General features: G+C 42.9%; 1 pseudogene; it reads right to left on the bottom strand.

Annotated features, from left to right (window-relative positions):
- Positions 1–401: 401 nt before the first annotated feature.
- Positions 402–24,596, bottom strand: LOC100613866 (osteoclast-stimulating factor 1-like; annotated as a pseudogene).
- Between the last annotated feature and the right edge of the window lie 3,138 nt (positions 24,597–27,734).

Here is a 27,734-nt window from a genome sequence, read left to right as displayed (position 1 = left end):
TGATTAGCTTTATTAATGTGACACATGGTTCTTATATATTGATTAGAAGAAGAGGTTAACTCTCTCTTTAGAAAGTCTAGAAGATGTTCCAGTAGCCTCTCTAGAACATGTGATGAGATGCTACCACTTTCTTCATAGCCAATGTCATGGTTCAAAGAGGCACTAAAATATACTAGTTGGGAGCACCAGGATCTCACAGACTTGGGGTTAAAAACTCGCTCCCTGCTGATGAGCCATGGTGTGTTGGGACTCTCTGAGCCTCTGTTCCTTTTTCTTTTTGTAAAGCGGGAGTAGCAATACCATCCTCTTGGGATTTTTGTGCCCTTCAAACAGGATGTTATGTGCACGGCCTGTGTACATGCACATCCAGTGCCTGGTGTACATGAAGCACGTGGTGAGTGTCAGCCGCACTCATCATGATTCCTATGTGGGTTGAGGCTGATTTCCCATTCTGGCCGCCGTGTGGGAAGTGGGTCGGAGTGTGCTTTGGGTGGGGCATCAAGTTCTCTGGTGGAAGGGAAGGGATAGGGTGTTTGAGATCTGTGAGAACCTGAAAAAGAGCTACCAGGGGCCACTGAATGCTTTATCCTTTTACTGGGACAAGGGAGGTGGGAGATTTTCTGGCACCTGGTACCTGGCAGACAAGAGGGAAACGGTGAGAGAGATTCAGTGAGAAGTATAAAATCTTCCTGTTTATGCTCATGTTTGTCTTCTTCCTGTGTGATGTAACCTCTGGGGGCCATGAGACTCTTTATTATATTAAATATCAGGGGGCATTGAACTGGAGTTGTGCTACACTGTGCTGGGAAATGCCATGAAATGGTAGGTTATCGGTAAATAATGATCCCTTCTCTTTTCTTTAGAAGTCAACATTCCCCTACAGGTATTATCATCTCATGTCATCTTGTGACCTCTTGATGACTTCTCATTTTTACAATGGGAATGAGCTCAGAGTGTGGGAAAAAAAAAAAAAAAAAAAAAACAAACTTCCAGGCTGACAGTGAGGAGCTCTGTGCGGGGCCAGAGTCCAAAGTCTTCATTCGCTCAATGTAAATATCCACACTGTGTCCCTGCCACTCAGTTCAAGCTTCAGGAATCACTCAGACACAGCATAAAGAAACCACTGCGTAAAGGAGTCACCCTATTCATAAGTGACTTAAAATGTGCAGAATGGAAATAACCTAAATAGACTGGGCACAGTGGCTCATGTCTGTAATCCCAGCACTTTGGGAGGCCGAGGCGGGTGGATCACTTGAGCTCAGAAGCTTGAGACCAGCCTGGCCAACATGGTGAAACCATGTCTCTACTAAAAATACAAAAATTAGCCGGGCGTGGTGGCACACACCTGTAGTCCCAGCTACTCGGGAGGCTGAAGCAGGAGAATCACTTGAACCCAGGAGGCAGAAGTTGCAGTGAGTCAATATCGTGCCACTTCACTCCAGCCTAGGCAACAGAGCTAGAATCTGTCTCAAAACAAAACAAAAAGAAATGTCCAGGAGATGGGGATGAGTTGAAACTATTTATTTATTTATTTATTTGAGATGGAGTCTCACTCTGTCGCCCAAGCTGGAGTGCAGTGGCAGGATCTTGGCTCACTGCAACCTCCGCCTCCCAGGTTCCAGTGATTCTCCTGTTTCAGCCTCCTGGGTAGCTGGGATTACAGGCACATGCCACCATGCCCAGCTAATTTTTGTATTTTTAGTAGACAGGGTTTCCCCATGTTGGCTGGGCTGGTCTCGAACTCCTGACCTCAGGTGATCCCCCCCACCTCAGCTGCCCAAAGTGCTGGGATTACAGGTGTGAGCCACCATGCCCGGCTGAGTTGAAGCCTTATAGCATGTTTGTAAAGAATATTATACTGACAGAAAAACAATTTGTTTACCTGTATGATTGACTTAGGAAGACAGCTGTAATATTTTCAGTAAAAAGGTTGGTTAGAAGATAGCATATTTAATATTCTTATAAATGTTAATAATGTTTTATCTCTGGGTGTTGGATTATGAGAGTCCTTTTTTTCCCCTAACTGCTTATTTGTATTTTCTATTTCTCCTGCAGCAAAGCTGAATTTCCTGTGTAATTAAAATAATAAAAGCAAATATAAAATAGACAGAAAAGTAAAACTAGATTTGTCCCCTTAAAAATATGTCAGGATTAGGCAGGACACGGTGGCTCATGCCCATAATCCCAGCAGTTTGGGAGGCCGAGGTGGGCAGATCACTGGAGGTCAGGAGTTCAAGACCAGCCTGGTTAGCATGGTGAAACCCTGTCTCTACTAAAAATACAAAAAATTAGTCGGCGGTGGTGGCAGGCACCGGTAATCCCAGCTACTCGGGAGGCTGAAGCAGAATTGCTTGAACCCTGGAGGTGAAGAAGGTTGCAGTGAATTGAGATCGCACAACTGTACTCCAGCCTGGGGCAACAGTGAGTCTCCATCTCAAACAAACAAACAAACAAACAAACAAAAAGGTGTCAGGATTAAAGAAGGGGCAGTTATCTGCCCAGTGATGTGCTACCTGGTAAGTAATAGAGCTGAACCCAGGTCTCCTTGTTCTCATACTGAATCCAATAAAGGAGGCCGCTATCCACTGGAAAAAAAGAAAGTCATGGCACATGAACACCTGCTCAACATCAATAATCATCTGGCAAATGTAAATCAAAACCACAAAGATATACCACTTTACATCAGTTAGGAGGGCTACTATTAAAAACAAAACAAAACAGAAAACACAAGTGTTGGCTGGGTGCTGCGGCTTATGTCTGTGATCCCAGCACTTTGGGAGGCCGAGTCTGGAGGATTGTTTGAGGCCAGGAGTTCAAGACCAGTCTGGGCAACCCAGGGAGATCCCATCTCTACAAATAACAAAAAAAAATTAGTTGGGTATGGTAGCAGGTGCCTGTAGTCCCAGCCACTCAGGAGGCTGAGGAGGGAGGATTGCCTGAGCCCCAGAGGTTGAGGCTGCTGCATGAGCTGTGATTGCAGCACTTCACTCCAGCCTGGGTGACAAAGTGAGAATCTGTCTCAAAAGAAAATATAAATGTTGGCAAAAATGTGGAGAAATTGGAACCCTTGTGCACTCTGGTGAGAATGTAAAATGGTGCAGCTGCTAAAACAGTAGGGCAGTTCCTCAAAAAGCTAGACATAGACTGTATTAGTCAGGGTTCTCTAGAGGGACAGAACTAATAGGATAGATGTATATATAGAGGGGAGTTTATTAAGGAGTATTAACTCACACGATCACAAGGTCACAACAGACCTTCAACAAGCTGAGGAGCAAGGAAGCCAGTCCGAATCCCAAAGCTGAAGAACTTGGAGTCCGATGTTCAAGGGCAGGAAGCATCCAGCGTGGGAGAAAGATGTAGGCTCGGAGGCTGAGCTAGTCTAATCTCTCCATGTTCTTCTGGCTGCTTTTATTCTGGCCCCGCTGGCAGCTGATTAGATGGTGCCCACCTAGACTGAGGTTGGGTCTACCTCTCCCAGTCCACTGACTCAAACATTAATCTCCTTTGGCAAAACCCTCACAGACACACCCAGGATCAACAGTTTGCACCCTTTAATCCAATTAAGTTGACACTCAGTATTAACCATCCATAGACTGACCGTATGATCCAGCAATTCCACTGCTGGGTGTCTACCCAAAAAAATTGAAAGCAGGGACTCGAAGATATATTTGCACACCCACGTTTATAGCAGCACATATCACAGTAGCCAACGGGTGCAAGCAAGCCAAGTGTCCATTAACAGATGAGTGGATAAACAAAATGCAATGTATCCATGTAATGAAATAGTATTTGGCCTTAGAAAACAAGGAAATTCTGACACGTGCTACCACATGGATGAACTTTGAGGACATTACGCTGAGTGAAATAAGCCAGACATAGAGAGACAAATACTGTGTGATTCCACTTATAGGTGGGACCTAGAGTCATCAAACTTGTAGAGATAGAAGGTAGAGTGCTGGTTGCTAGGAGATGGGTTGGAGAGTGGATGAAAGGTTATTGTTTCATGGGTGCAAAGTTTGAGTTTTATAAGATGAAAGAAGTTCTGAGGATGGACAGTGATGGTGTTGACACAGCAGTGTGAATGTATTTAATGCTACTAAACTGTATATACACCTAAAATGGTTGAGATGATAAATTTTATATTAAATGTGTCTTACAACAATTTAAAAAAATAAGGTGAGGGGAAATTAAGCAATGGGTCAATGAGGTATATGTTTTAGATTTTGTGTGAACAAGGCCAAAAAGATTATAATTTTTTAAAAATATCAGATCTGGGAGAAGCAGGCAGAGATAGAGGCTGTCAGAAAAATAACATGTTAAGAATACATGTTTGGCCAGGCTCGGTTGCTCACCCCTGTAATACCAGCACTTTGGGAGGCTGAGATGGGGGATCACTTAAGGTCCGGAGTTCGAGATCAGCCTGGCCAGCATGGTGAAATCCTGTCTCTACTAAAAATACAAAAATTAGCCGGGTGTGGTGGCGGACATCTGTAATCTCAGCTACTCCAGAGGCTGAGGGAGGAGAATTGCTTGAATCCAGGAGGCGGAGGTTGCAGTGAGTTGAGATCACACCACTGCACTCTAGCCTGGGTGAGAGACAGGGACACTGTCCCAACAACAGCAACAAAAAACATTTTTTTCCTCTAATGGAGTCAGACCATTTAAACCATCTGTTGTGCTAATGACAATCTATCATTGTAAGATTAGTTAATCCTTGTAGTATATTCTCTATGTAATGAGAACATTTCTCTTTCCTATTTTTATATTTATTTATTTCTTCGAGATATAGTCTCATTTTGTCACCCAGCCTGGAGTGCAGTGGCATGATCGTGGCTCATTGAAACTTCAAAATCCTGGGCTCAAGCGATCCTCTTGTCTCAGTCTCCTGAGTACCTGGGACAATAGGTATGAGCCACCCCACCCCTATTTTACGCTTTAAAAAAAAAAAAAAACCTTGTAACTCTTGTTTTCACCAAAAGTGTTGATAGAAAAGAAGTGACACAATATTATATCAGAAAATTTCAACACAATCTCTTTTTTCTATCTTATGGCTATTAAATTACCTGTTCTTTGTGTTTGTTTGGTTTTATTGCATAAATATTATTAACACTAAGCATTCAGAAAAAGCAACACATTTTCTTTTTGCCAATTTTAATGAAGGATTTTGATGGCTGGAGAAATATCAAACAGGTGAAGAAGCTTATGAACACCATCAGAAAGTACTGAGCTGATCAAACCCAAGACATTTACAGTGGTTGCTATGGACCCCTTTAGCAGTTGGGAAAGCTCCAACCCCATTTCAGGATAATGTTTTTCATGACGTAAAATGCATAGGAAGGAAACCAGTTCTATTAAAAAAAGTCATCACAAATTTAAAAAACACAGTCATCAAAATGGAAAGAAATTTTGTGCATAGAAATACGTGGCCGGGCGTGGTGGCTCATGCCTGTTATCCCAGCACTTTGGGAAGCCGAGGCAGGTGAACCATTTGAGGTCAGGAGTTTGAGACCAGCCTGGCCAACATGGTGAAACCCCATTTCTACTAAAAATACAAAAAAAAAAAAAAAAAAAAAAAATTAGCCCCGGGCAGTAGTGGCATGTGCCTGTAACCCCAGCTGCTTGGGAGGCTGAGGCAGGATAGCTAGAGGTTCGCTTGAGGCAGAGGTTGCAGTTAGCGGAGATCGCGCCGCTGCACTCCAGTCTGGGCGACAGAGTGAGACCCTCTCTTAAAAAAAAGAAAAAAAAAAAAGCCCAAATAGAAATATGTGAAGTAAGAGGAAGAAAGTGAATGTTTATGAGGCTCCACCAGGCACCAGAACCATGTTATGATTTAATCTTCACAATATCCTACTGTAGAAGGAAGCGTTACTATCATTATTATTGTCATCCTCTTTCTGTATATGAGGAAACTAAAAATCAGATAGGTGATGTGACTTATTGAAAGTCACACACTGATAGGGTTTGGCTGTGTGTCCCTGCCCAAATCTCTTCTTGAATTGTAGTTCCTGCAATTCCCACGTGTTGTGGGAGGGACCTGGTGGGAGGTAATTGAATCCTGTGGGCAGTTTCCCCCTTACTGTTCTCGTGGTTGTGAATAAATCTCACGAGATCTGAAGGTTTTATAAGGGGTTTCCCCTTTCACTTGTCTCTTATTCTCTTTTTGCGTGCTGCCATGTAAGATGCCCTTTTGCTCTTCCTTCATCTTCCACCGTGATTGTGAGGCCTCCGCAGCCACGTGGAACTGTGAGTCCATCAAACCTCTTTCCTTTATAAATTACCCAGTCTCAGGTGTGTCTTTATTAGCAGCTTGAGAACAGACTAATACACACACCTAGTAGGTGATGGATGGGATTCAAGTCTGGGGCTACCTGACTCTAAAGGCCTGGAAAAAGAGAGAGAAATTAAAGAAGAATTGGTGAAAATAGTGGCAGATTAATAATGATGATAATGATGGTGGTGGTGGTGAGGATGATGATAATGATGGCAGCTAAAGCTTATATAGGCACTGTGTTAAGAGCTTTCCATGTTAACTCCTTTAATTCTCTCAACAACACTGAGGCAGATAATCTTATCTCTATTTTACAGATAAAGAAATTGAAGCACAGAGAGGTTAAGTAACTTTCCTAAGACCACACAGCTCATCAGTGACAATTCAAAGTCAAGCATGACTATGCTCTACGGCCTCTTGGACTAACATTAACAATGGGCCAGACACTGTGGCTCACGCCTGTAATCCCAGCACTTTGGGAGACCAAGGCAAGTGGATCACATGAGGTCAGGAGTTCGAGACCAGCATGGCCAATATGGTGAAACCCCGTCTTTACTAAAAATACAAAAATTATCCAGGCATTGTGGCACACGTCTGTAATCCCAGCTACTCCGGAGGCTGGGGCAGAAGAATCGCTTGAACCCGGGAGACAGAGGTTGCAGTGAACCAAGATCATGCCACTGCACTCTAGCCTGGGCCACAGAGCAATTCTCTGTCTCAAAAAAAAAAAAAAAAAAAAATTAACAATGACCTAAAATTAACTTATTATTTACTTGTTTACTTAAGTATTGTCTGCCTTCTCCATTAGAATAGAAATTCCACTCTAGAAAGTTCTTTGTCTTCTTCAGGGCTATATTCCAGGAGCCCATTGTATTGCTGTGCCTCACACCTGTAATCCCAGCACTTTGGGAGGCCGAGGTAGGTGGATCACTTGAGGTCAGGAGTTCAGGACCAGCCTGGTCAACATGGCGAAACTCCATCTCTGTTAAAAATACAAAAATTATCTGGGTGTGGTAGCGTGCATCCATAGTCCCAACTACTTGGGAGGCTGGGGCAAAAGAATTGCTTGAACCTGGGAGACAGAGGTGTCAGTGAGCCCAGATCATGTCATTGCACTCCAGCCTGGGTGACAGAGCAAGACTCTATCTCAACAAATACAAAAAACAAAACCAAAAAGCTTTATTCAAATGTAATATTACTAGACCAATGGCAATATTTTCCCAAAAAGGCAGATGAGGTAACTCAAATTTATAAGTCAGAGACTTAGAATTGTATACACCCGTTTCCTGTAACGTGTGAATTTTTCAACTAAATTAAGGTAAAATGAAAATGTTGTTTCTTTTGTTTTCTTGTTCCAGCTGTTACAATGTGAATATTTTGAAGGAATCAATAAAGGAATAAGAGCTGAGAAAAGGAGTTAGAGAGACAACACGGCCCAGGGAGCAGCACAGGATGCACCAAGGAACTTTTGCCGGCAGAGCTGTGAGTTAAAATATGCCGCACATCTTTCCTGAAATATCACATTAGAGCTGGAAGGGACTTTGTGGGAGCATTTAGTCTACCAACCTATTTAAAAGTGGGGAAAGGGAGGCCAGGATCACATCATGGATGAATGACAAGTCCAGGCTCGGTTTTCTGCCTTAGAAGCCAAGGCCTGTATTCTCAGCCACATGGCTAAATTCCCTGGCTTCAAGGGCCAGCTTCATTACATCCACAAAGCTTGTTTAAGTTTATCCTTCAGCGGGGACCATCTGAGGCTGCAACGTGGAGCTCTTTCCAAAGACAACTGTCCTTGTGCAGAGGTCTGCATGGTGAGACCTGGAGGTGTGTGGTGGCTGTGGGGGCTGCAGGAAAGGGGTAAACCTCATTTTCATAGCTGGGCAGAGAGAAGGAAGGCAGACCAGGCCCATAAGTACTATAGGCCATGGCTCTCATTTCCTTTCAAATAATTCTCTCAAGCTGTATAAACTTTCTGCCTGAAAAATAAATGACTGCCCCCTTAAAATAAACATTTACGCCATCCACTTGCCTGCATTCACTGCCCAAGAATGAGGCTCACCTATTACTATGCCCAGAAGCTTCCGCCAAAAGCCTGCAAACTTATATTTTTCTCCATGACCCTCAGTAACCACTATTCGACAATCACCATCTCCCAGAAACCCATCAAAGCAAAAAGAAAGAAAGAAAAAGAAAGAAAGAGAGAGAAAGAAAGGAGAGAAAGAAAGAAAAGAAAGAAAGAAAGAAAAAGAAAGAGAAAGAAAGAAAGAGAAAGGGCAAGAAAGAAAGGAAAAGAAAAGGGCATGCAGGTGAAGTACATAATAATAGATTTGTGTGAAAGCAGGGATTTAGTCTCATAAATTCTGGAGTCAAGCCACATCGCATACTTGAAAGGAGAAATCTAAGAGAAAGGTGGATGGGTGTCAACATTTCTAATAGAATAGGCAATTAGACAATCTATTTGGTGATTTATTTCTTCTTCTTCTTGTCTTCTTCTCCTTTCCTTTCCTTTCCTTTCCTTTCCTTTTCTTTTCTTTTCTTTTTTTCTTTTCTTTTTGCTGGAGTGCAGCGGTACAACCATAGCTCACTGCAGCCTTCAACTCCCAGGCTCAGGTAATCCTCATGCCTCAGCTTCTCAAATAGCTGGGACTACAGGTATGCACCACTACACCCAGCTAATTTAAAATATATATATTTTGTAGAGACTGGGTCTCACTATGTTACCCAGCCTGTTCTCAAACACCTGGCTTCAAGCAATCCTCCCATCTTGGCCTCCCAAAATGCTGGGATTACAGATGTGAGCCACCATGCCTGGCCTTGTTTGGTGATTTCTTGAGAAGGAGTTAATGAGAAATGAATGAAATAAGAATCACCTGTAGATTTCACCTATTTATTCATTCATCATTAACTGAGTCTCTATTATATGGTAGGTACCAGGCAGGCACAGTTTCATTATTATAGTACAATTGGAAAACAGCAATTATGTTATTTATACCATCATAGTGACATAGCTCTGTTATAATAACCACCAACAACAAAAAAAATGCCTGTTCGAAGAGTTCTTTCTCTTACGCAAAGCATCATTGCATTTTAGCCTCTGAAGTCCTCTTGAGGAAGGTGGTGGTATTATCATTGTTACTGATGCTTATCCCTATTTTGCAGGGGATAAAAATGAAATTCCAAGAAGTGCTTTTATGTTAAGGAATTGGTATAACTTTACTTAGCACCTCTTCTGAATTGTTGGTATTAAATTGTATTAAAATGTTCTGAGAAGAACAGGGTTATGTTACTTACAAAGCTAAAATGGAGGGGGCTTTAACTTATTCATTTATTTGATAATTCATTCACTTATCAACATGTATCTGTGATGTGTGTTTTATACGCTTTTTATACACTAAACAGCAGGCTCATTATTCAGTTGTCTAGGCTTTTATTTCTTTCCTTTTTTTTTTTTTTTTTTTTGATGGATTCTCACTCTGTTGCCCAGGCTGGAGTGCAGTGGTGAGATCTGGGCTCACTGCAACTTCCATCTCCTGGTTCAAGTGATTCTCCTGCCTCAGCCTTCTGGGTAGCTGGAATTACAGGCATGCACCACCACGCCCAGCTAATGTTTTGTATTTTTAGTAGAGATGGGATTTCACCATGTTGGCCAGGCTGGTCTCAAACTCCTGACCTTAGGTGATCCACCCTCATTGGCCTCCCAAAATGCTGGTATTACAGGTGTGAGCCACCATGCCCGCGTCTGCCTTTCTTCCTTCCTTCCTTTCTTCCCTCTTCCCTTTTCTCCTTCCTTCCTTCCCACTGTTCCTTCCTTCCTTTCTTCCCTCCTTTTTCTTTTTTTCCTTTTCTCCCTCCATCAGTCCTTCCCTTTCTCCCTCCTTTCCTCCTTCCTTTCCTTTCAATCCTAATCTTCTTAACTTCACCTACTTGATTTTCTAAAACTTCCTCAGAAATGCTCAGATGTTCACAACCCCTCCTAGCCCTACCAGTGTTACTCTTACAGTCTGGATTCCCTGAAAATCAGATCCTAAGACAAAGATTCAAATGTACCAAGTTTATTTGGGAGGGGGATATTAGGAAACACCAGCAGGAAGGTGGGAAAGTGAGACAGGGAAGAAGGTCAATAAATGGTGCATAGTCACACCAACTACCCCTGTGAACAGCTGCGGCTCCATCCTGCTGGGGAATGCTGGAAGGCAGTGTCAGCATGAGCCTCAGAGTCATTCCACGTGGGGAGAGAGAAAGGAGGGGCATTATCCACTAATTTCCTACCATCATTGGTTGAGGGCTGCTTCCAGAAGCATCAGTCCACTCGATTTCCTGTCTTACCCACACATTCAGGCTTGATTTTTGCACAGGCTGAGTTCTCCAGCATTCCTAATAAAATAGCCCTCACATAGAGCGTCATAAGCTGCATTAAGCAGCTGTATTTGTCCCACTTTTGCACGGCTATAAAGACACTATCTGAGCCTGGGTAATTTATAAAGGAAAGAGGTTTAATTGATTCTCAGTTCCACATGTCTGGGGAGGCCTCAGGAAACGTACAATCATGACAAAAGGCGAAGGGCAAGCAGACACCTTCTTCACAAGGTGGCAGGAGAGAGAAGAGTGAAGGAGGAACTTCCAGACACGTATAGAACCACCAAATTTCATGAGAACTCACCATCACAAAAACAGCATGGGGGAAACTGACCTCATGATCCAATCACCTCTCTCCTTCAACACATGGGGATTTCAGCTCCCTCCCTTAACACATGGGGATTGCAATGGGAGATGAGATTTGGGTGGGAACACAGAGCGAATCCATATCATTCTGCTCCTGGCCCCTCCCAAATCTCATGTCTTTTCACATTTCAAAATCAATCATGCCCTCCCAACAGTCCCCCAAATTCTCAACTCACTCCAGTGTTAACCCAAAAGTTCAAGTCTAAAATCTCATCTGAGACAAGGCAAGTCCCTTCAGCCTAGGAGCCTGTAAGATCAAAAGCAAGTTAGTTACTTCCAAGATACAGTGGAGGTATAAGCATTGGATAAATACTCCTGTTCCAAATACGAGAAATTAGCCAAAACAAAGGGGCTACAGGCCCCATGCAAGTCCAAAATCCAGTGGGGCAGTCATTAAATTTTAAAGCTCCAAAATAATCCCCTTTGACTCCACATCTCACAATCAGGGCACAGTGATCCAAGGAGTGGGATCCCACAGCCTTGGATAGCTCCTTCAGGGGCTGGCATTGAGTGTCTCTGGCTTTTTCAGGGGCATGGTGTAAGCTGTCACTGGATCTACCATTCTGGGGTCTTGAGGACATTGGCCCTCTTCTCACAGCTCCACTAGGCAGTGCCCCAGTAGGGACTCTGTATGGGGGTTCTGGTCCCACATTTCCCCTTTGCACTGCTCCTGCAGAGGTTCTCCATGTGGGCTCCACCCCTGCAGCACACCTCTGCCTGGATATCCAGTGGTTTCTATACATCCTCAGCAATCTTGGCTGAGGTTTCCAAACCTAAACTCTGGACTTTGGTGAACCTGCAGGCCCAACACCACATGGAAGCTGCCAAGGCTTGGGACTTGCACCCTCTGCAGCAATGGCCTGAGCTGCACCTTGGCCCCTTTTAGCCACAGCTGGAAGCTGAAGTGTCTGGGACACAGGGCACCAAGTCCTGAGGCTGCACACAGCTGTGGGGCCCTGGACTTGGCCTGTAAAACCATTTTTTCTTCTTAGGCCTCCAGGCCTGTGATGGGAGGGGCTGCTGCCAAGATCTCTGACATGTCCTGGAGACATTTTCCCCATTGTCTTGGCAATTAATATTTGGCTCTTCATTACTTATGCAAATTTCTACAGCTGGCTTGAATATCTCCCCAGAAAATGGGTTTTTCTTTTCTATCACATTATCAGGCTTCAAATTTTCCAAACTTTTATGCTGTGCTTCCCTTTTAAACATAAGTTCCAATTTCAGATAATCTCTTTCAAGTTCAAAATGTTGCAGAATTTTGCTGCTTAGTTCAGCTGAACGTCTGTAATTCAAGCTACTAGGGAGGTGGAGGCAGGAGAATTGCTTGAACTCAGGAAGTGGAGGTTGCAGTGAGCTGAGGTTGCACCACTGCACTCCAGCCTGGGAGACAGAGCAAGACTCCATCTCAAACAAACAAACAAACAAACAAACAACAACAAAAAAAAACAGTTCTTATCACACAACCAGGAAAATTTAGGCACATAGACACACTGAATGAAGGGTGGGTAGAGCAGGATTTTATTGGGCAGAAAGGAAAAAACTCAGAGTCCTGCTAACAGGCCATCCACCTCTCAGATTGAATCCTAGGCCACCACACAGGAACTGAAGACACCAGGCTTCTCCCCCTTCCCCCAGTGTGTAGGTGGGGAAGTTCAGACAAGGCCCTGGGCAGGTTCCTTCAAAACAAGTGTTTACATCAGATACTTTTGTGCAGATGGGTGTGTCGGAGATTCTCTGGGGACCCCGTTTTATCTGCCTAGACACTTGGCTGTCTCAAAAGTTACATGGATCTCTAAGGCAGGGGCAAAATGCTGCCAGTCTCTTTGCTAAAGAATAGCAAGAGTGACCTTTGCTCCAGTTCCCAACAAGTTCCTCATCTCCATCTGAGACCAGCTCAGCCTGGACTTCATTGTCCACATCCTTATTAGCATTTTGGTCAAAACCATTCAACAAGTGTCTAGGAAGTTGCAAACTTTCCCACATCTTCCTGTCTTCTTCTGAGCCCTCCAAGCTGTTTCAACCTCTGCCTGTTACCCAGTTCCAAAGTAACTTCCACATTTTCAGGTTATCTTTATAGCAGCACCCCCACTCTCTGCAGTGCCAATAAAGATAGTATTTGAGACTGGGTAATTTATAAAGGAAAGAGGTTTAATTGACTCACAGTTCCACAAGGCTTGGGAAGCCTCAGGAAACTTACGATCATGGTGGAAGGCAAAGGGGAAGCAAGCATCTTCTTCACAAGGGAGAAGGAGAGAGAAGAATGGAGGAACTTCCAAACACTTATACAACCATCAGATCTTGTGAGAACTCACTATCACAAGAACAGCATGGGGGAACCACCCCTATGATCCAATCATCTCCCTCCCTCAACACATGGAGATTACAGGTCCCTCCCTCAAAATGTGGGGATTGCAATTTAAGATGAGATTTGGGTGGGGACACAGAGCTAAACCATATCCCCAGACTTGGGTGACTAAAAGTGAGTGGTTGGGGGTATGGAAGGAAGCAATAGTGCCTGCTACACTCACCAAGGTCTATTTCTAGACACTCCAAAAGTCTATGTGGATATAGGGTCTTCCTGACTATAATCAGATAGATCCATGCAGCTATGAAGTCCTTCTGTTCTAGATCCTGCCCTCAGCATTTCCCTGAACTGCTGTCCATAGATGTCCTCTGTGCTTCAATGTCCCCTGAACTCCTCCACCACACTGCTGATGCTCACTGCTGGAGTGAACATCCATGGTTGTCCTGATATCATGGTATTGCACTCGGCCCACTTAACTGTGTCCCTAATGCACACATAATGTCCTAGAGCAGCTTCAGCCATGGAGTTAACTGTTCCATCTGATGTCCTAGAGCATCTTGGGCCATAGAGTTAACTGTTCCATCTGCTGCCTCCCAATCCAACCATTCACTTATCTCTTGTTTTTAACTGTTTAAAAACCTTTCCCTGTAGTCCTCCCCAATTCCCTGTGCTTCTACTGGTGACCAGGCACAGTACTAGTCCCCAGAACCCAGGCCTACTCAACATACTAACCTATTCACCTACTACAGTGATTGGCCCAGGGAGTGGATACAAGATCCAATAGAACCAATCAGAACTATTCCTTGGGATTTTATACAGACACCAAGAGGTAGGAGACTTCCTTTTACTCTGTGGTTGTGTGTTGACAGGATGTTGAATTGGAGCTTTCTACACTCATAGTTGCCTCTCCTCCACCACAATGGAAGACATATATGTGAAGAAGATGAGGATAAGCCAGCAGCCTCCAGGGAGGAGCAAAGCCAAAAGAGAGAGAGAGAAAGAGGGAGGGAGGGAAGGAGGGAGGGGGAGAGAGAGAAAGAGGGAGGGAGGGAGGGAGGGAGGGGGAGAGAGAGAGAGAGAGACCCTCCTGCCATCAGTTGACTTGCATTCACTGTCTGCAGCCAGCTCCTGCTTCAACCTTTCCAGTAACAGAGCTCATTATTCCTACTTTTGCCTAAGCTAATTTGCATTGGGATTCCTCCAATTATTATGCTTTCCACCTACTGTGAGTAGAGACACAAGGAAATGCCTACTTTTCTTGTCTTCTTTTAGATAGTATTTCATGGCAGACAGCCCTTGATGCTGATCATTTAATTATTTTTTCCTTTTCTTAAAAAACGTTTTTGTTTTTGTTTTTGTTTTTTAAATAGAGACAGGATCTCGCCATGTTGCCCAGGCTAGTCTCAAACTCCTGGGCTCAAGTGATCCTCCTACCTTGGCTTACCAACGTGCTGGGATTACAGGCATAAGCCACCACACGTGGCCTTTTTTTTTTTTTTAATACAGACAGGGTCTTGCTCTATTGCCCAGGATGGAGTACAGTGGCATGATCACAGTTCACTGCAGTCACAACCTCCTGGGCTCAAGAAATCCTCCCACCTCAGTCTCCCAAGTATCTGGGACTACACATTTACACCACCATGTCCAGCTAATTTTTGAATTTTTTGTACAGACAGGGTCTCACTATATTGCCCAGGCTGGCCTCAAACTCCTGGCCTCAAGTGATTCTCCCGCCTTGGCCTCCCAAAGTGTTGGGATTATAGGTGTGAGCCACTGTGTCTGGCCTATTTAATTATTTCATATTTACCACCTAGCAGAGTGACATGGACTACTAGTGACGTTTACCTTTTACTTGTGACACTACTTTCTCCTCAGGACTCACTGGCATTAGAGGTGAGAGAGGCTGGGTTAGGGGGCATACGAGACCCATTTCATGTCATACTCAGGACTAACCACTGCTGCCTTCCCAAAATGCAGGCCTTCTGGTAAAAATATTGGTCTTCTCTCTCATGCATAGGAACTTTTTTTGCCCCCTTGAAAATCTGATTGCTTTTGCCTGCCTCCCCTGCCCCAAGTCTATCAGACATGCCTGTACATACCTCAATCCAATTTCTTTCTTTTTTTCTTTTCGTTCTTTTTGTTTGTTTGTTTTGAGACAGAGTCTTGCTCTGTCATCCAGGCTGGAGTGCAGTGGTGTGACCTCGGCTCACTGCAACCTCTGCCTCCCGGGTTCAAGTGATTCTCATCCCTCAGCCTCCCAAGTAGCCAGGCACCTGCCACCACGCCTGGCTATTTCTTGTGTTTTTAGCAGAGATGGGATTTTACCATGTTGGCCAGGCTGGTCTTGAACTCCTGGCCCCATGTGATCCGCCAGTCTCAGCCTCCCAAAGTGCTGGCATTACAGGCATGAGCCATTGCACCCAGCCAATCCAATTTCTAATAATCATAACTTCTATTTATTGAGAGTATACAGTTTCTTCATTACCTAAACACTTCACCTATACTAATTCAGTTGGTCATCATAAAATCCTGTAAGTCAAAATATTGCTAACATCTAAGTGGTGAGAAACAAAGCTGAGATATGTGTCCAAGTTCTACATAGGGGGTAAGTGGTGAAGCCAGGTGGAGTGACCACAGAGTCCTTCACGCTTTATCTTTCTTTTCAATTTCTTTTTGTCTTTCATTATGATTATTTTCAAGCATACACAAAAGTAGAAAGAATAGCACCACAAACCCCAGGTAACAGTCACCTAGCTTCAACAATAATCATTATTTTGCCATTTGTGTTTTATCATTTCTCCCTCTTTTTTCTTTGGTGGTTTTTTTTTTTTTTTTTTTTTTTTTTTTTGATGGAGCCTCACTCTGTCACCCAGGCTGGAGTGCAGTGTCATGATCTGAGCTCACTGCAACCTCTGCCTCTCAGGTTCAAGTGATTCTTGTGCCTCAGCCTCCTGAGTAGTTGGGACCACAGGTGCGCACCACCACACTTGGCTAATTTTTGTGCCTCAGCCTCCTGAGTAGCTGGAATTACAAGCATGTGCCATCAAGCCTGGCTAATTTTTGTATTTTTAGCAGAGATAGGGTTTCACTATGTTGTCTAGGCTAGTCTTGAACTCCTGACCTCAAGTGATCTACCTGCCTCGGCCTCCCAAAGTGTTGGTGTGAGCTACCGTGTGCACCCGCCAGATTTTCTTTTTTTTTGAGATAGTCTCACTCTTGCCCAGGCTAGAGTGCTCACTGCTGCCTTGACCACCTGAGCTCAAGCAATCCTCCCACCTCAGCTTCCCGAGTAGCTGGAACTACAAACATGTGCCATCCTACCAGGCTGTTTTTTATATTTTTGCAGAGATGGGGGTCTCACTATTTTGCCCTGACTGGTCTTGAAATCCTGGGCTCAAGCCATCCACCCGCCTCAGTCTCCCAAAGTGCTGGGATTACAGACATGAGCCACCGTACCCGGCCTACAATTTCAGATTTTAAAGTTTAGGTCACTAATCAATTTTTAGTTGATTTTTGTTTATGCTGTAAGATAAGGGTCAAGTTTTATTCTTTTCCATGTGGATATTGTTTTTCCAATACTATTTATTGAAGAGACTATTCTTCTGCCATCGTATCTTCTTGGTGGCCTTGTTGAAAATTAGTTGATAGTATTTGCTTGGGTTTATTTCTTGTCTCTCTCTTCTGTTCATTGTTCTATGTGTCTGTTTTTAAAGCATATAGGGTTTTTGTTTGTTTGTATGTTTTTGTTTTTGAGATGGAGTCTTGCTGTGTTGCCCAGGCTGGAGTGCAGTTGTGTGATCTCGGCTCACTGCAGCCTCTGCCTCCCGGGTTCAAGAGATTCTTGTGCCTCAGTCTCCTGAGTAGCTGCAACCACAGGCGCATACCACCACGCCTGGCAAATTTTTATATTTTTGGTAGAGATGGGGTTTCACTATATTGTCCAGGCTGGTCTTGAACTCCTGAGCTCAAGTGATCCACCTGCCTCGGCCTCCCAAGGTGCTGGGATTACAGGTGTGAACCACTGCACCCGGCCCACGTATAGGCTTTTGAATGTGACTTCCTTTACTTAGCATACTGCTTTTGCAATTCATCCATGTTATTGAGTCTATCAGTAGTCTGTTACTTTATATTGCTGGGTAGCATTTTATTGTATGGCTGTACCACAGATCATTTACCCATTTATCTGTTTAGGGACACTTGAATATTTTCAATTTAGGCAATTATAGATAAAGCCAGTATAAACATACACATATAGGTTTCTGAGTAAACACTGATTTTCATTTCTTTTTGGTAAATACCCAGGAGTGGGGTTGCTGGTTTTTATGGTGGGTATATGTTTAGCTTTATAGGAAACTGACGAACTGTTTTCCAAAGTCTCTAAACCATTTTGCATTTTCTTTTTTTTTTTTAATTTTACTTTGAGTTCTGGGATACATGTGCAGAACGTGCAGGTTTGTTACATAGGTATACATGTGCCACGGTGGTTTCCTGCACCTATCAACCCGTCATCTAGGTTTGAAGACCTGCATACATTAGATATTTGTCCTAATGCTCTCCCTCCCCTTTCCTTCTACCACCCGACAGGCCCTGGTGTGTGATGTTCTCCTTCCCCTGTCCATGTGTTCTTATTGTTCAACTCCTACTTATGAGTGAGAATATACAGTGTTTGGTTTTCTGTTCCTGTGTTAGTTTGCTGAGAATGATGGTTTCCAGCTTCATCCATGTCCCTGCAAAGGACATGAACTCATTCTTTTTTTGTGGCTGCATAGTATTCCATGGTGTATATGTGCCACATTTTCTTTATCCAGTTTATCATTGATGGGCATTTGGGTTGGTTCCAAGTCTTTGCTATTGCAAATAGTGCTGCAATAAACATATGTGTGTGTGTGTCTTTAGAGCAGAATGATTTATAATCCTTTGGGTATATACCCAGTAACAGCATTGCTGGGTCAAATGGTGTTTTCAGTTCTAGATCTTTGAGGAATCGCCACACTGTCTTCCACAACCATTTTGCATTTCTATCAGCCATGTATGAGAGTTCTAACTGCCCTCTATTTTGCTCTCATTTAATACTCAAATATGTTTTTTAATCTAAAATGCCTTTCTATGGTTTATTTATTTGAGTCAGAATCTATAAAATAATCACATGTGGTATTTAGTTAATATGTCAGTTAAGTCTCTTTTAATCAGTAATAATTTTCTTTCCTCTTCCTCTCTTTAATGTCATGCATTTATAAGGAGCCAAGTCATTTATTCTAAATTTTCCGCCTTCTGGACTAGGTTGGTTGCATTCTTGTTTCCTTTGTCCTGTCTATTTATCAGGATCCAAAGTTTGAATGTGAAACTTGACTAGTCCCAAGCTTAATTTATTTTTTGACAAGAGTAATTCATAGGTGGTATTATATATTACTGGTTGATTACATCAGAAATACCAAATACCTACTGTCTGGTTGGTAAAAGTCCGACTCATCTATTATGAAGTTTACAATCAAATTTTCATTGAATCATTTTATCAGTCATTGCTAATTATTGCCTAGTTCTGTTATTCCATTAGGAGATGCAAAATGATTTTATATATCTATCTTCTGCATCTATGAAATGGAATTCTTATACAAAGAAGAACTATCCCTCCTCACCTATTTATTTACCATGAAATGTAGTTTGGACAGAGCTGGGAGTGGTGGCATTCACCTGTAGTAGCAGCTACTCCAGAGGCTAAGGTGGGAGGATTCCTTGAGCCCAGGAAGTCGAGGCTGCTGTGAACTCTGGTTGCACCACTGTACTCCACCCAGGGTGACAGAGAAAGACCCTGTCTCATAAACAACAACAACAAATATACCATTTGAACAGAGAAGGCAGGATAAATGCTTCATTACTTCTTTTTTGTTATTTACTAGTGTCTCATAGGATGAGTTGCTGCCATAGCAAATTCAAAAGAGGACCAAAGATATTTTTTCTGTATTATTGTAAATTCATGATTTTTTATATTTGAATTATAATTTTTGAAGAAAGTTCAATATCTTTTCCACAGGGTGCATTCAAATCAGATGGTATGGCTGGACCCTTGTTTGAAGGCCTCTAGGCATTTCCCAACAGTTTAGGTGACATTGTCAGCCAAGGCTTGCAGCAGAAGCCTTGTGTCCTTCTCTACCCAGGCTTGTCTGAGTCTCATCTCTGGACCAGCTGAGAGACTTTGATACAGATGCCGTTTCCTTTCCCCAAGCCATAATACAGAATGTCAGTATGATTTTGTATTTACTCAACTTAGCTAGCTTGAGTTGAGTAAATGAAGCCAAAACAGAGAATTTTTGTCTGCAAACGGGAGCTCCCAAGGGTAGATCAAGATTTTGGTCTATGTTGTATTGAGTTCCAGTGATATAATCAGAATTCCATCTCTCTCTCAATTCCTGGCTATTGAGAATTTGTGTTGGTTTCATTCTAGAGCAGGCTCTATTTGCAAAGGGCCCCAGAGGTTCTTACACAGCCTGTGGGGTCATTGTTAGGCTCCTTCATATTCAACCACTTATTATGGATAAAAAGCACGGAGGTTATTGGCTGCACAATAAATTATAATCATGCAATTTTAAAGTTTCATAATCATGAGTTCTAAGCTTTACCAAGTGAGTTGTGACTCAGATACTCAGCAGTACCACAATCTCTAATAGGTTCTTACCCACAGGTGCTTTGTCTCTGCCTGGGAATTCATCTGTTGCAGGTGTGTGCTTGGACGGTGTCAGGAGCTGGCTAGAAGTGGCTGGGAGATGGTATCCCAGGGACAGCCCTCAATTAGTAACAAGCAGGAGTTCAAGGATAAATTCTCCAGTTCCTCATTTGTCAGCAAGACATCAACTTACAGAGTTTCCCAGAAGTCTCCAGGAGTGCCAAGACCAACTCGGTCGGGGAGACCCTAACCCAGTGGCATCAGAGGAATTAAAGACACACACACAGAAATATAGAGTGTGGAGTGGGAAATCAGGGGTCTCACAGCCTTCAGAGCTGAGAGCCCCAAACAGAGATTTACCCACATATTTATTGACAGCAAGCCAGTGATAAGCATTGTTTCTATAGATTATAGATTAACTAAAAGTATTCCTTACAGGAAATAAAGGGACAGGCTGAAATAAAGGGACGGGTCTGGCTAGTTATCTGCAGCAGGAACATGTCCTTAAGGCACAGATCGCTCATGCTATTGTTTGTGGTTCCGGAATGCCTGTAGCGGTTTTCTGCCCTGGGTGGGCCAGGTGTTGCTTGCCCTCATTCTGGTAAACCCACAACCTTCAGTGTGGGCATCATGGCCATCACAAACATGTCACTGTGCTGCAGAGATTTTGTTTATGGCCAGTTTTGGGACCAGTTTATGGCCAGATTTGGGGCCCTATCCCCAGCAGAGGAGAATTGAGTCCCAGCTGCCCACAGTGGTCCCCTGCTCCTTAATGAATGGAACTTGTGTTGGCTTCTTTCCTTACCTGTCTCAATCCCCAGCTCTACTAGTGGTGCTTCCAGGGGTCACCTCTCAAATAGATTAAATGCCCTCAAATCTTTATCCCCAACTCAGGAGGAATTCTGTCTAAGACAAATCACAAATTTAGTATATGAGATGTTTCTTTTTTTTTCAATGTAGCAAACAAGATACACACAAATTGGAAATATTACCACTTCTAATATTGGTACTCAAACATAGACTTATTACTGTTACACAATTTCTATTTCTTTCTGGTAAATAACTTTACCTGCCTAGACTCAGGAGTCAGATTGAAATGTTAGACTTATTACAGGTTAGGTGAAGATGGGATGATGGTTGACAATTGAGGACTGGGGACATGGGACCTGGACAAACTTTCAAAAGCCTCTTCCCAGTTAGACAGCCCCCTTTTAGTGTTACATCATTTGGCTCTTCATAGGAAGAGCTGTATGAATGATCAGCTCCAACCAAATCAAATAAATGTTGATGATTTTATAATCCAGTACAAAAGACAGCACACATCAACGAAGTGCTGTTTAGATTATTTACTGTTATAAATATATGGATAAGTAAGTGCTTGTTTATGTATGTGATATATATCATATATACATATATAAGAATATTTATTATATATTCTGTTTATATATGTTTTATATTATATATAGTTTTTTTTTCTTGCTAGGGTGCTTTATATATTTAATCTATATTTATTAATTTTTTGAAATTTTTTTATTGAGACAGAGTCTTGCTTTGTCATCCAGGTTGGAGTGCAGTGGCATGATCTTGGCTCACTGCAGACTCGACCACCCTGAGCTCAGGTGATCCTCCCACCTCAGCCTCCCCAGTAGCTGGGATCACAGGCATGTGCCACCACGCCTGGCTAGTTTTTGTATTTTTAATAGAGACAGGGTTTCGCCATGTTGCCCAGGCTGATCTTGAACTCCTGAGTTCAAGCAATCACCCATCTTGGCCTCTCAAAGTGCTGGGATTACAGGTGTGAGACACGGTGCCCAGCCCAATGTATGTTTATAACATTCCCCACAGTCATCTTGGGTAGGCACCAAGACCTTTAAAAACATAGAAATTAAAAATGAAAGGAAGGCTAGAAAACTATAAAAAACTCAACACCCTTTTAAAAAATATTTTTAACTGTCATAGAATGCAAATAATATAAAATTTACCATCTTAACCATTTTAAGCATACAGTGCAGTGGTGTTAAGTATATTCACATTGTTGTGCAGCCCATCTTCAGAATATTTTTATCTGGCCAGGTGTGGTGGCTGACACCTGTAATCCCAGCACTTTCAGAGGCTGAGGCGGGTGAATCACCTGAGGTCAGGAGTTCAAGACCAGCCTGGACAACATGGTGAAACCCTGTCTCTACTAAAAATACAAAAATTAGATGAGCATGGTGGTGGGCGCCTATAGTCTTAGCTATTCAGGAGGCTGAGGCAGGAAAATCGCTTGAACCCAGGAGATGGAGGTTGCAGTGAGCCGAGATCACACCACTGCACTCCAGCCTGGGTGACAGAGTGAGACTCCATCTCAAAAGAAGAAAAAAAAATATTTTCATCTTGCAAAACTGAAACTCTATACCCGTTAATCAATGGCCACCACCATTCCACTTTCTGTTTCCATGAATTTGACTATTTTAGATACCTCATTATGAATCGTACAGTATTTGTCCTTTTGTGATTGGCTTATTTCACTCAGCATAATATTCTCAAGGTTCATCTGTGTTGTAGCATGTGTCAGAAATTCCTTCCTGGTCAGGCGCAGTGGCTCATGCTTGTAATCCCAGCACTTTGGGAGGCCAAGGCGGGTGGATCACTTGAGGTCAGGAGCTCGAGATCAGCCTGGCCAATGTGGTGAAACCCCATCTCTACTAAAAATAAAAAAATTAGCTAGGTGTGGTGGTGGGTGCCTGTAATCCCAGCCACTTGGGAGGCTGATGCAGGAGAATTGCTCGAACCTGGGAGGTGGAGGTTGCAATGAGTGGAGATTGTGCCACTGCCTCGGTGACAGAGCAAGACTCCATCTCAAAAAAAAAAAAAAAAAAAAAAAAAGAGAGAGAGACAGAAATTCCTTCCTTCCTTCCTTTTTAACACTGAATCATATTACATTTTTTTTTAGAAAGCCTCTTAAAATGTTTATTCTTGTCAGAATAGCTGATGATTTTCTGTTAAGTGTTTTGGTTTATTATTATAGTAAGCCTTCCCTCCCTTGAAAAATCCATTCAAAATATCTCAATCCTTGAGATAAAGAACTTTAACCAAAAAACCATCCTGATTTTTTTTTTTTTTTTTTTTTTTTTGCAAGACGGAGTCTTGCTCTGTCTCCCAGGCTGGAGTGCAACGGCGCAATCTTGGCTCACTGCAACCTCCACCTCCCGGGTTCAAGTGATTCTCCTGCCTCTGCCTCCCCAGTAGGGATTACAGGGTGTGCACCACCACATTCAGCTAATTTTTGTATTTTCTAGTAGAGATGGGGTTTCACCATGTTGGTCAGGCTGGTCTCGAACTCCTGACCTCATGATCCACCTGCCTCGGCCTCCCAAAGTGCTGAGATTACAGGCATGAGCCACTGCGCCCAGCCCTGATTTTTTTTAAAGAAAAAAAATTATAAAATTCCTTTAGTTTGATAAATAGAAATCATCTCTTCTTGTTCTACTCTGGTGAACAATGCATTTTATACAGTAAAGAACCCAGTCATTCATTGGCAAACCAAAGGTGAGACCCTTCATTTACCTCTTCTACTCAAACACAGTGCAACACTGCCATGTTCATATCTACTTAAGAAAATAATTACGAACCCTCTTCTGGCAGACGAAGTTTTGGAATAGCAAGAGCATTCCTTAATGTTCGAAACCAGTCACTTATTGGTAAACCAAAGGTGAGAACCCTTCCTTTTTTTTTTTTTATTATACTGTAAGTTCTAGGGTACATGTGCACAATGTGCAGGTTTGTTACATATGTAAACATGTGCCATGTTGGTGTGCTGCACCCATTAACTCATCATTTACATTAGGTATATATCCTAATGCTATCCCTTCCCCTTCCCCCCACCCCACGACAGGCCCCAGTGTGTGATGTTCCCCTTCCTGTGGGTGAGAACCCTTCCTCTACCTGCTCTACTCAAACACAGTGCAACACTGCCATGTTCATATGTACTTTAAAAAAGTGATTACCAACCCTCTTCTGGCAGACAAAAGTTTTGGAATAGCAAGAGCATTGCTTAATGTTCGAACTGCATCTGTCTCCTGTTTCTTTTTCAGAAGAGACGCATGGGCATTGGTAGCCATGCCCAAAGCCAGCTTCTTCTCATTGTTTCTTCAGTCTGTTCTGGCACCTTTTGCCAGAAGCAACTGGACAATATCTGCATAACCCTTCCAGGCAGCAGCATGCAAAGCTGTGTCTCCCAACTTGTTCTGTTGGCTCAGTTAAATACTCCGTTGAGTAAATAGCATTTCCACTGTATCTCTGAGATCCCCATGGCAAGCCTAGTCTAAGGCAGTGCTTCCAGCCTTGTCTAAGCCATTAATACCCACTCGGTTGTCCAAACACTCTCACAACCAACTCAAGTTGCCTCTTTTTGCTACTTCATGCAATAGATTGTCAATGGATTCTGCCTGCTCGGCCACATAGTTGCTTGGAGTTAGTCCAGTCCTGCCTTTGGAGGTGCCTTTCCACCAATTTGCATCATTCATGTCAGTAACGTAGATGATATCACCTTTCTCAATGCATAGTTCATCTGGAGTTCTGGGTTCAAAAGTATAGAGGGCTCTGAAGACTTTATCTTACCCTGGTTTGACCAGTTTGGGTGACAGCTTTGACATCTCACTTCCCTGAGCTGCATATTTTAAAGACGACGCTGAAAGCCCACTGCTTGCCTGCTACCTGGCACTCCAAGCACCTCAGAGTTACTTTTTGTCTGGTTTGCTGTCGTGTGCCTTCAAGGACTGGCACCCACCCTGGGCTCTCAATGTTATTTCATTGTATGGATATACTACATCTTGTTTATCCACTTACCCACTGGGGAACACTTGGCTTCCTTCCACTTTTGGCTATTGTGAATAATGCTGCTATGAATATAAATGTATAAATGCCTCTTCAAGTCCTGCTTTCAGTTCTTTTGGGCATATACTTAGAGTGGAACTGCTGGATTCAACACCCTTCATTTTTAATTTTTACAAGCCTCTTCCCTCTGAGAGCACCAGCTGGAGTTTGCCACAGAGAAAATGGGCAAGAATGAGCTGACCTTTGTTCCGGAGTTTCTGTTAAGGCCAGTTCTAAATGAACTTTGAGACCCTCTTGCGGGACTACCCCAGGAACGCTTTTTGCCATAACTTGTTCTCAGATTGCAGAGTCTTCTCTTCCTCAACTGCCCCCAATTTACCACCCTATTTCCTCTGTTCTCAAAGTCAGCCACTAAGGCTGCTAGTCCTTCATTGGATCTTCATGGACATCTGGATAAAGTTCAAACTCTTTAGCAAGGCAAACACTCCTGTATTTGTAATCCGGTTCTTGCCTACCTCTTTAGACTTATGTCTGAGTGTTCCTACAGACGCTTGGCATTTTGAGATGGAATGGGTTGTCAGGAATGAGTGATGAGGCTCAGGAATGGGAAGACAGTCAGCAATGCATGTATATGTACATGTATACAATTATAAAACATTCGTGCGTGTGTGTCTGTGTGAGTATGTGTATGGGTGTATAGATAGATAAACTAATTTTTTTTTGCCACCATGCCAGGCTAATTTTTAAATTATTTTTATTTTTAGTAAAGATGGGGTCTCACTATGTTGCCCAGGCTTGTCTCTGACTCTTGGGCTCAAGTGATCCTCCTGCCTCAGACTCCTAAAGGGCTGAGATTACAGGTGTGAGCTGCCATGGCTAGCTGATAAATAGACTAATTTTATATAAATGAAGTCATTCTCTATATGTATATATATTTAAATTTATCTTTATTTATTTATTTATTTTTCTGAGACAGAGTCTCACTCTGTGGCCCAGGCTGGAGTGTGGTGGCATGATCTTGGCTCACTACAACCTTTGCCTCCTAGGTTCAAGTGGTTTTCCTGCCTCAGCCTCCCGAGTAGGTGGGATTACAGGTGCACGCCACCATGCCTGGCTAAGTTTTCATCTTTTTAGTAGAGACGGGGTTTCACCATGTTGGCCAGTGTCAAACTCCTGACCTCAATTAATTCACCTGCCTCGGCCTCCCAAAGTGTTAGGATTGCAGGCATGAGCCACAGCACCTGGCCTCATTCTCTGTATAATTTTAAAACTTGTTGCTATAAAATATTTCAAGCATAAGCAAAGATAAAGAAAATAGCTAAATAAATCCCCATTTATTCATCATCCACCTTACCAACTCATGGCCATCTTGTTTCATTAATACTTCCAGCCTCTCCTCCTTTAATTATTTTGAAGCAAATCCCACATGTCATTTTTTTTTATGCTTAATATCTTAGTATATATCTCTAAAAGATAAGAACTCATTTTTAAAATAAAGGCTTTAAGATCACTCTTGGTGTTGTATATTCTATTGGGTTTGGACAAATGTGTAACAACATGTATTCACCTTATAGTATCATAATCAGAAGTTTTGCTGCCTTAAAAATCCCCTAGAATAGGGGTCCCCAGTCCCTGGACCATGAACTGGTTCCTGTCCGTGGCCTGTTAGAAAATGGGCCACACAGCAGGAAGTGAGCAGAAGGTGAGCAAACGAAGCTTCATCTGTATTTTCAGCTGCTCGCCATCACTGGCCTTACCACCTGACTCTGCCTCTTGTCAGGTCAGTGGCTGCATTAGATTTTTTTTTTTTTTTTTTTTTTTTGAGACAGAGTCTTGCTCTGTCATCCAGGCTGGAGTGCAGTGGTGTGATCTCAGCTCACTGCAATCTCCACCTCCCAGGTTCAAGCAATTCTCCTGCCTCAGCCCCTTGAGTAGCTGGGATTACAGGTGTGTGCCACAATGCCCAGCTAATTTTTTGTGTTTAGTGGAGACAGGGTTTCACCATGTTGGCCAGGCTGGTCTCAAACTCCTGATCTCAGGTGATCCGCCCGCCTCAGCCTCCCAAAGTGTTGGGATTACGGGCGTGAGCCACTGCGCCCAGCCTGCATTAGATTCTCATAGGAGCACAAACCATATTGTGAAGTGTGCATGCAAAGGATATAGCTTGCGTGCTCCTTATGAAAATCTAATGCCTGATGATCTGTCACTGTCTCCCATCACCCATAGATGGCACCATCTAGTTGCTGGAAAACAAACTCAGGGCTTTCATTGATTCTACATTATGGTGAGTTGTATAATTATTTCATTATATATTACAAGATAATAATAATTGAAATAAAGTGCACAAGAAATATGATGCACTTGAATCATCCTGAAACCATATCCACCACCCCCACTGCCCTGCCCTATCCGTTGAAAAATTGTCTTCTACAAAACCAGTTCCTGGTGCCAAAAAGGTTGGGGACCGCTGCTCTAGAACTCATTTATTTATTTATTTTCTGCAATGAACCCAAAAGCTAGATAGAACTCTTTTATTTTTATTTTTTTATTTTATTATTATTATACTTTAAGTTTTAGGGTACATGTGCACAATGTGCAGGTTTGTTACTTATGTATACATGTGCCATGTTGGTGTACTGCACCCATTAACTCCTCATTTAGCATTAGGTATATCTCCTAATGCTATCCCTCCTAACCACAGTGTCATTACCATAATAATTCCTTAACAACATCAAGTATCTAACCAATTCTTAAATTTTCTTAAATGCAGCTGGGCACCGTGGCTCACACCTGTAATCCCAGTCCTTTGGGAGGCTGATGCGAGAGGATTGCTTGAGCCCGGGAGGCCAAAGCTGCAGTGAGCTATGATTGTGCCACTGCACTCCAGGCTGGGCAGCAGAGCAACACCCTGTCTCAAGAAAAAAAAATTCTAAACGCTTTTTTATTCTTTAACAACC

The sequence above is a fragment of the Pan troglodytes genome, chromosome 10 (genome assembly GCF_028858775.2).
Source record: "Pan troglodytes isolate AG18354 chromosome 10, NHGRI_mPanTro3-v2.0_pri, whole genome shotgun sequence".
NCBI classification, from domain to species: Eukaryota; Metazoa; Chordata; class Mammalia; order Primates; family Hominidae; genus Pan; species Pan troglodytes.
This window is presented reverse-complemented; position numbering and strand designations above follow the sequence as displayed.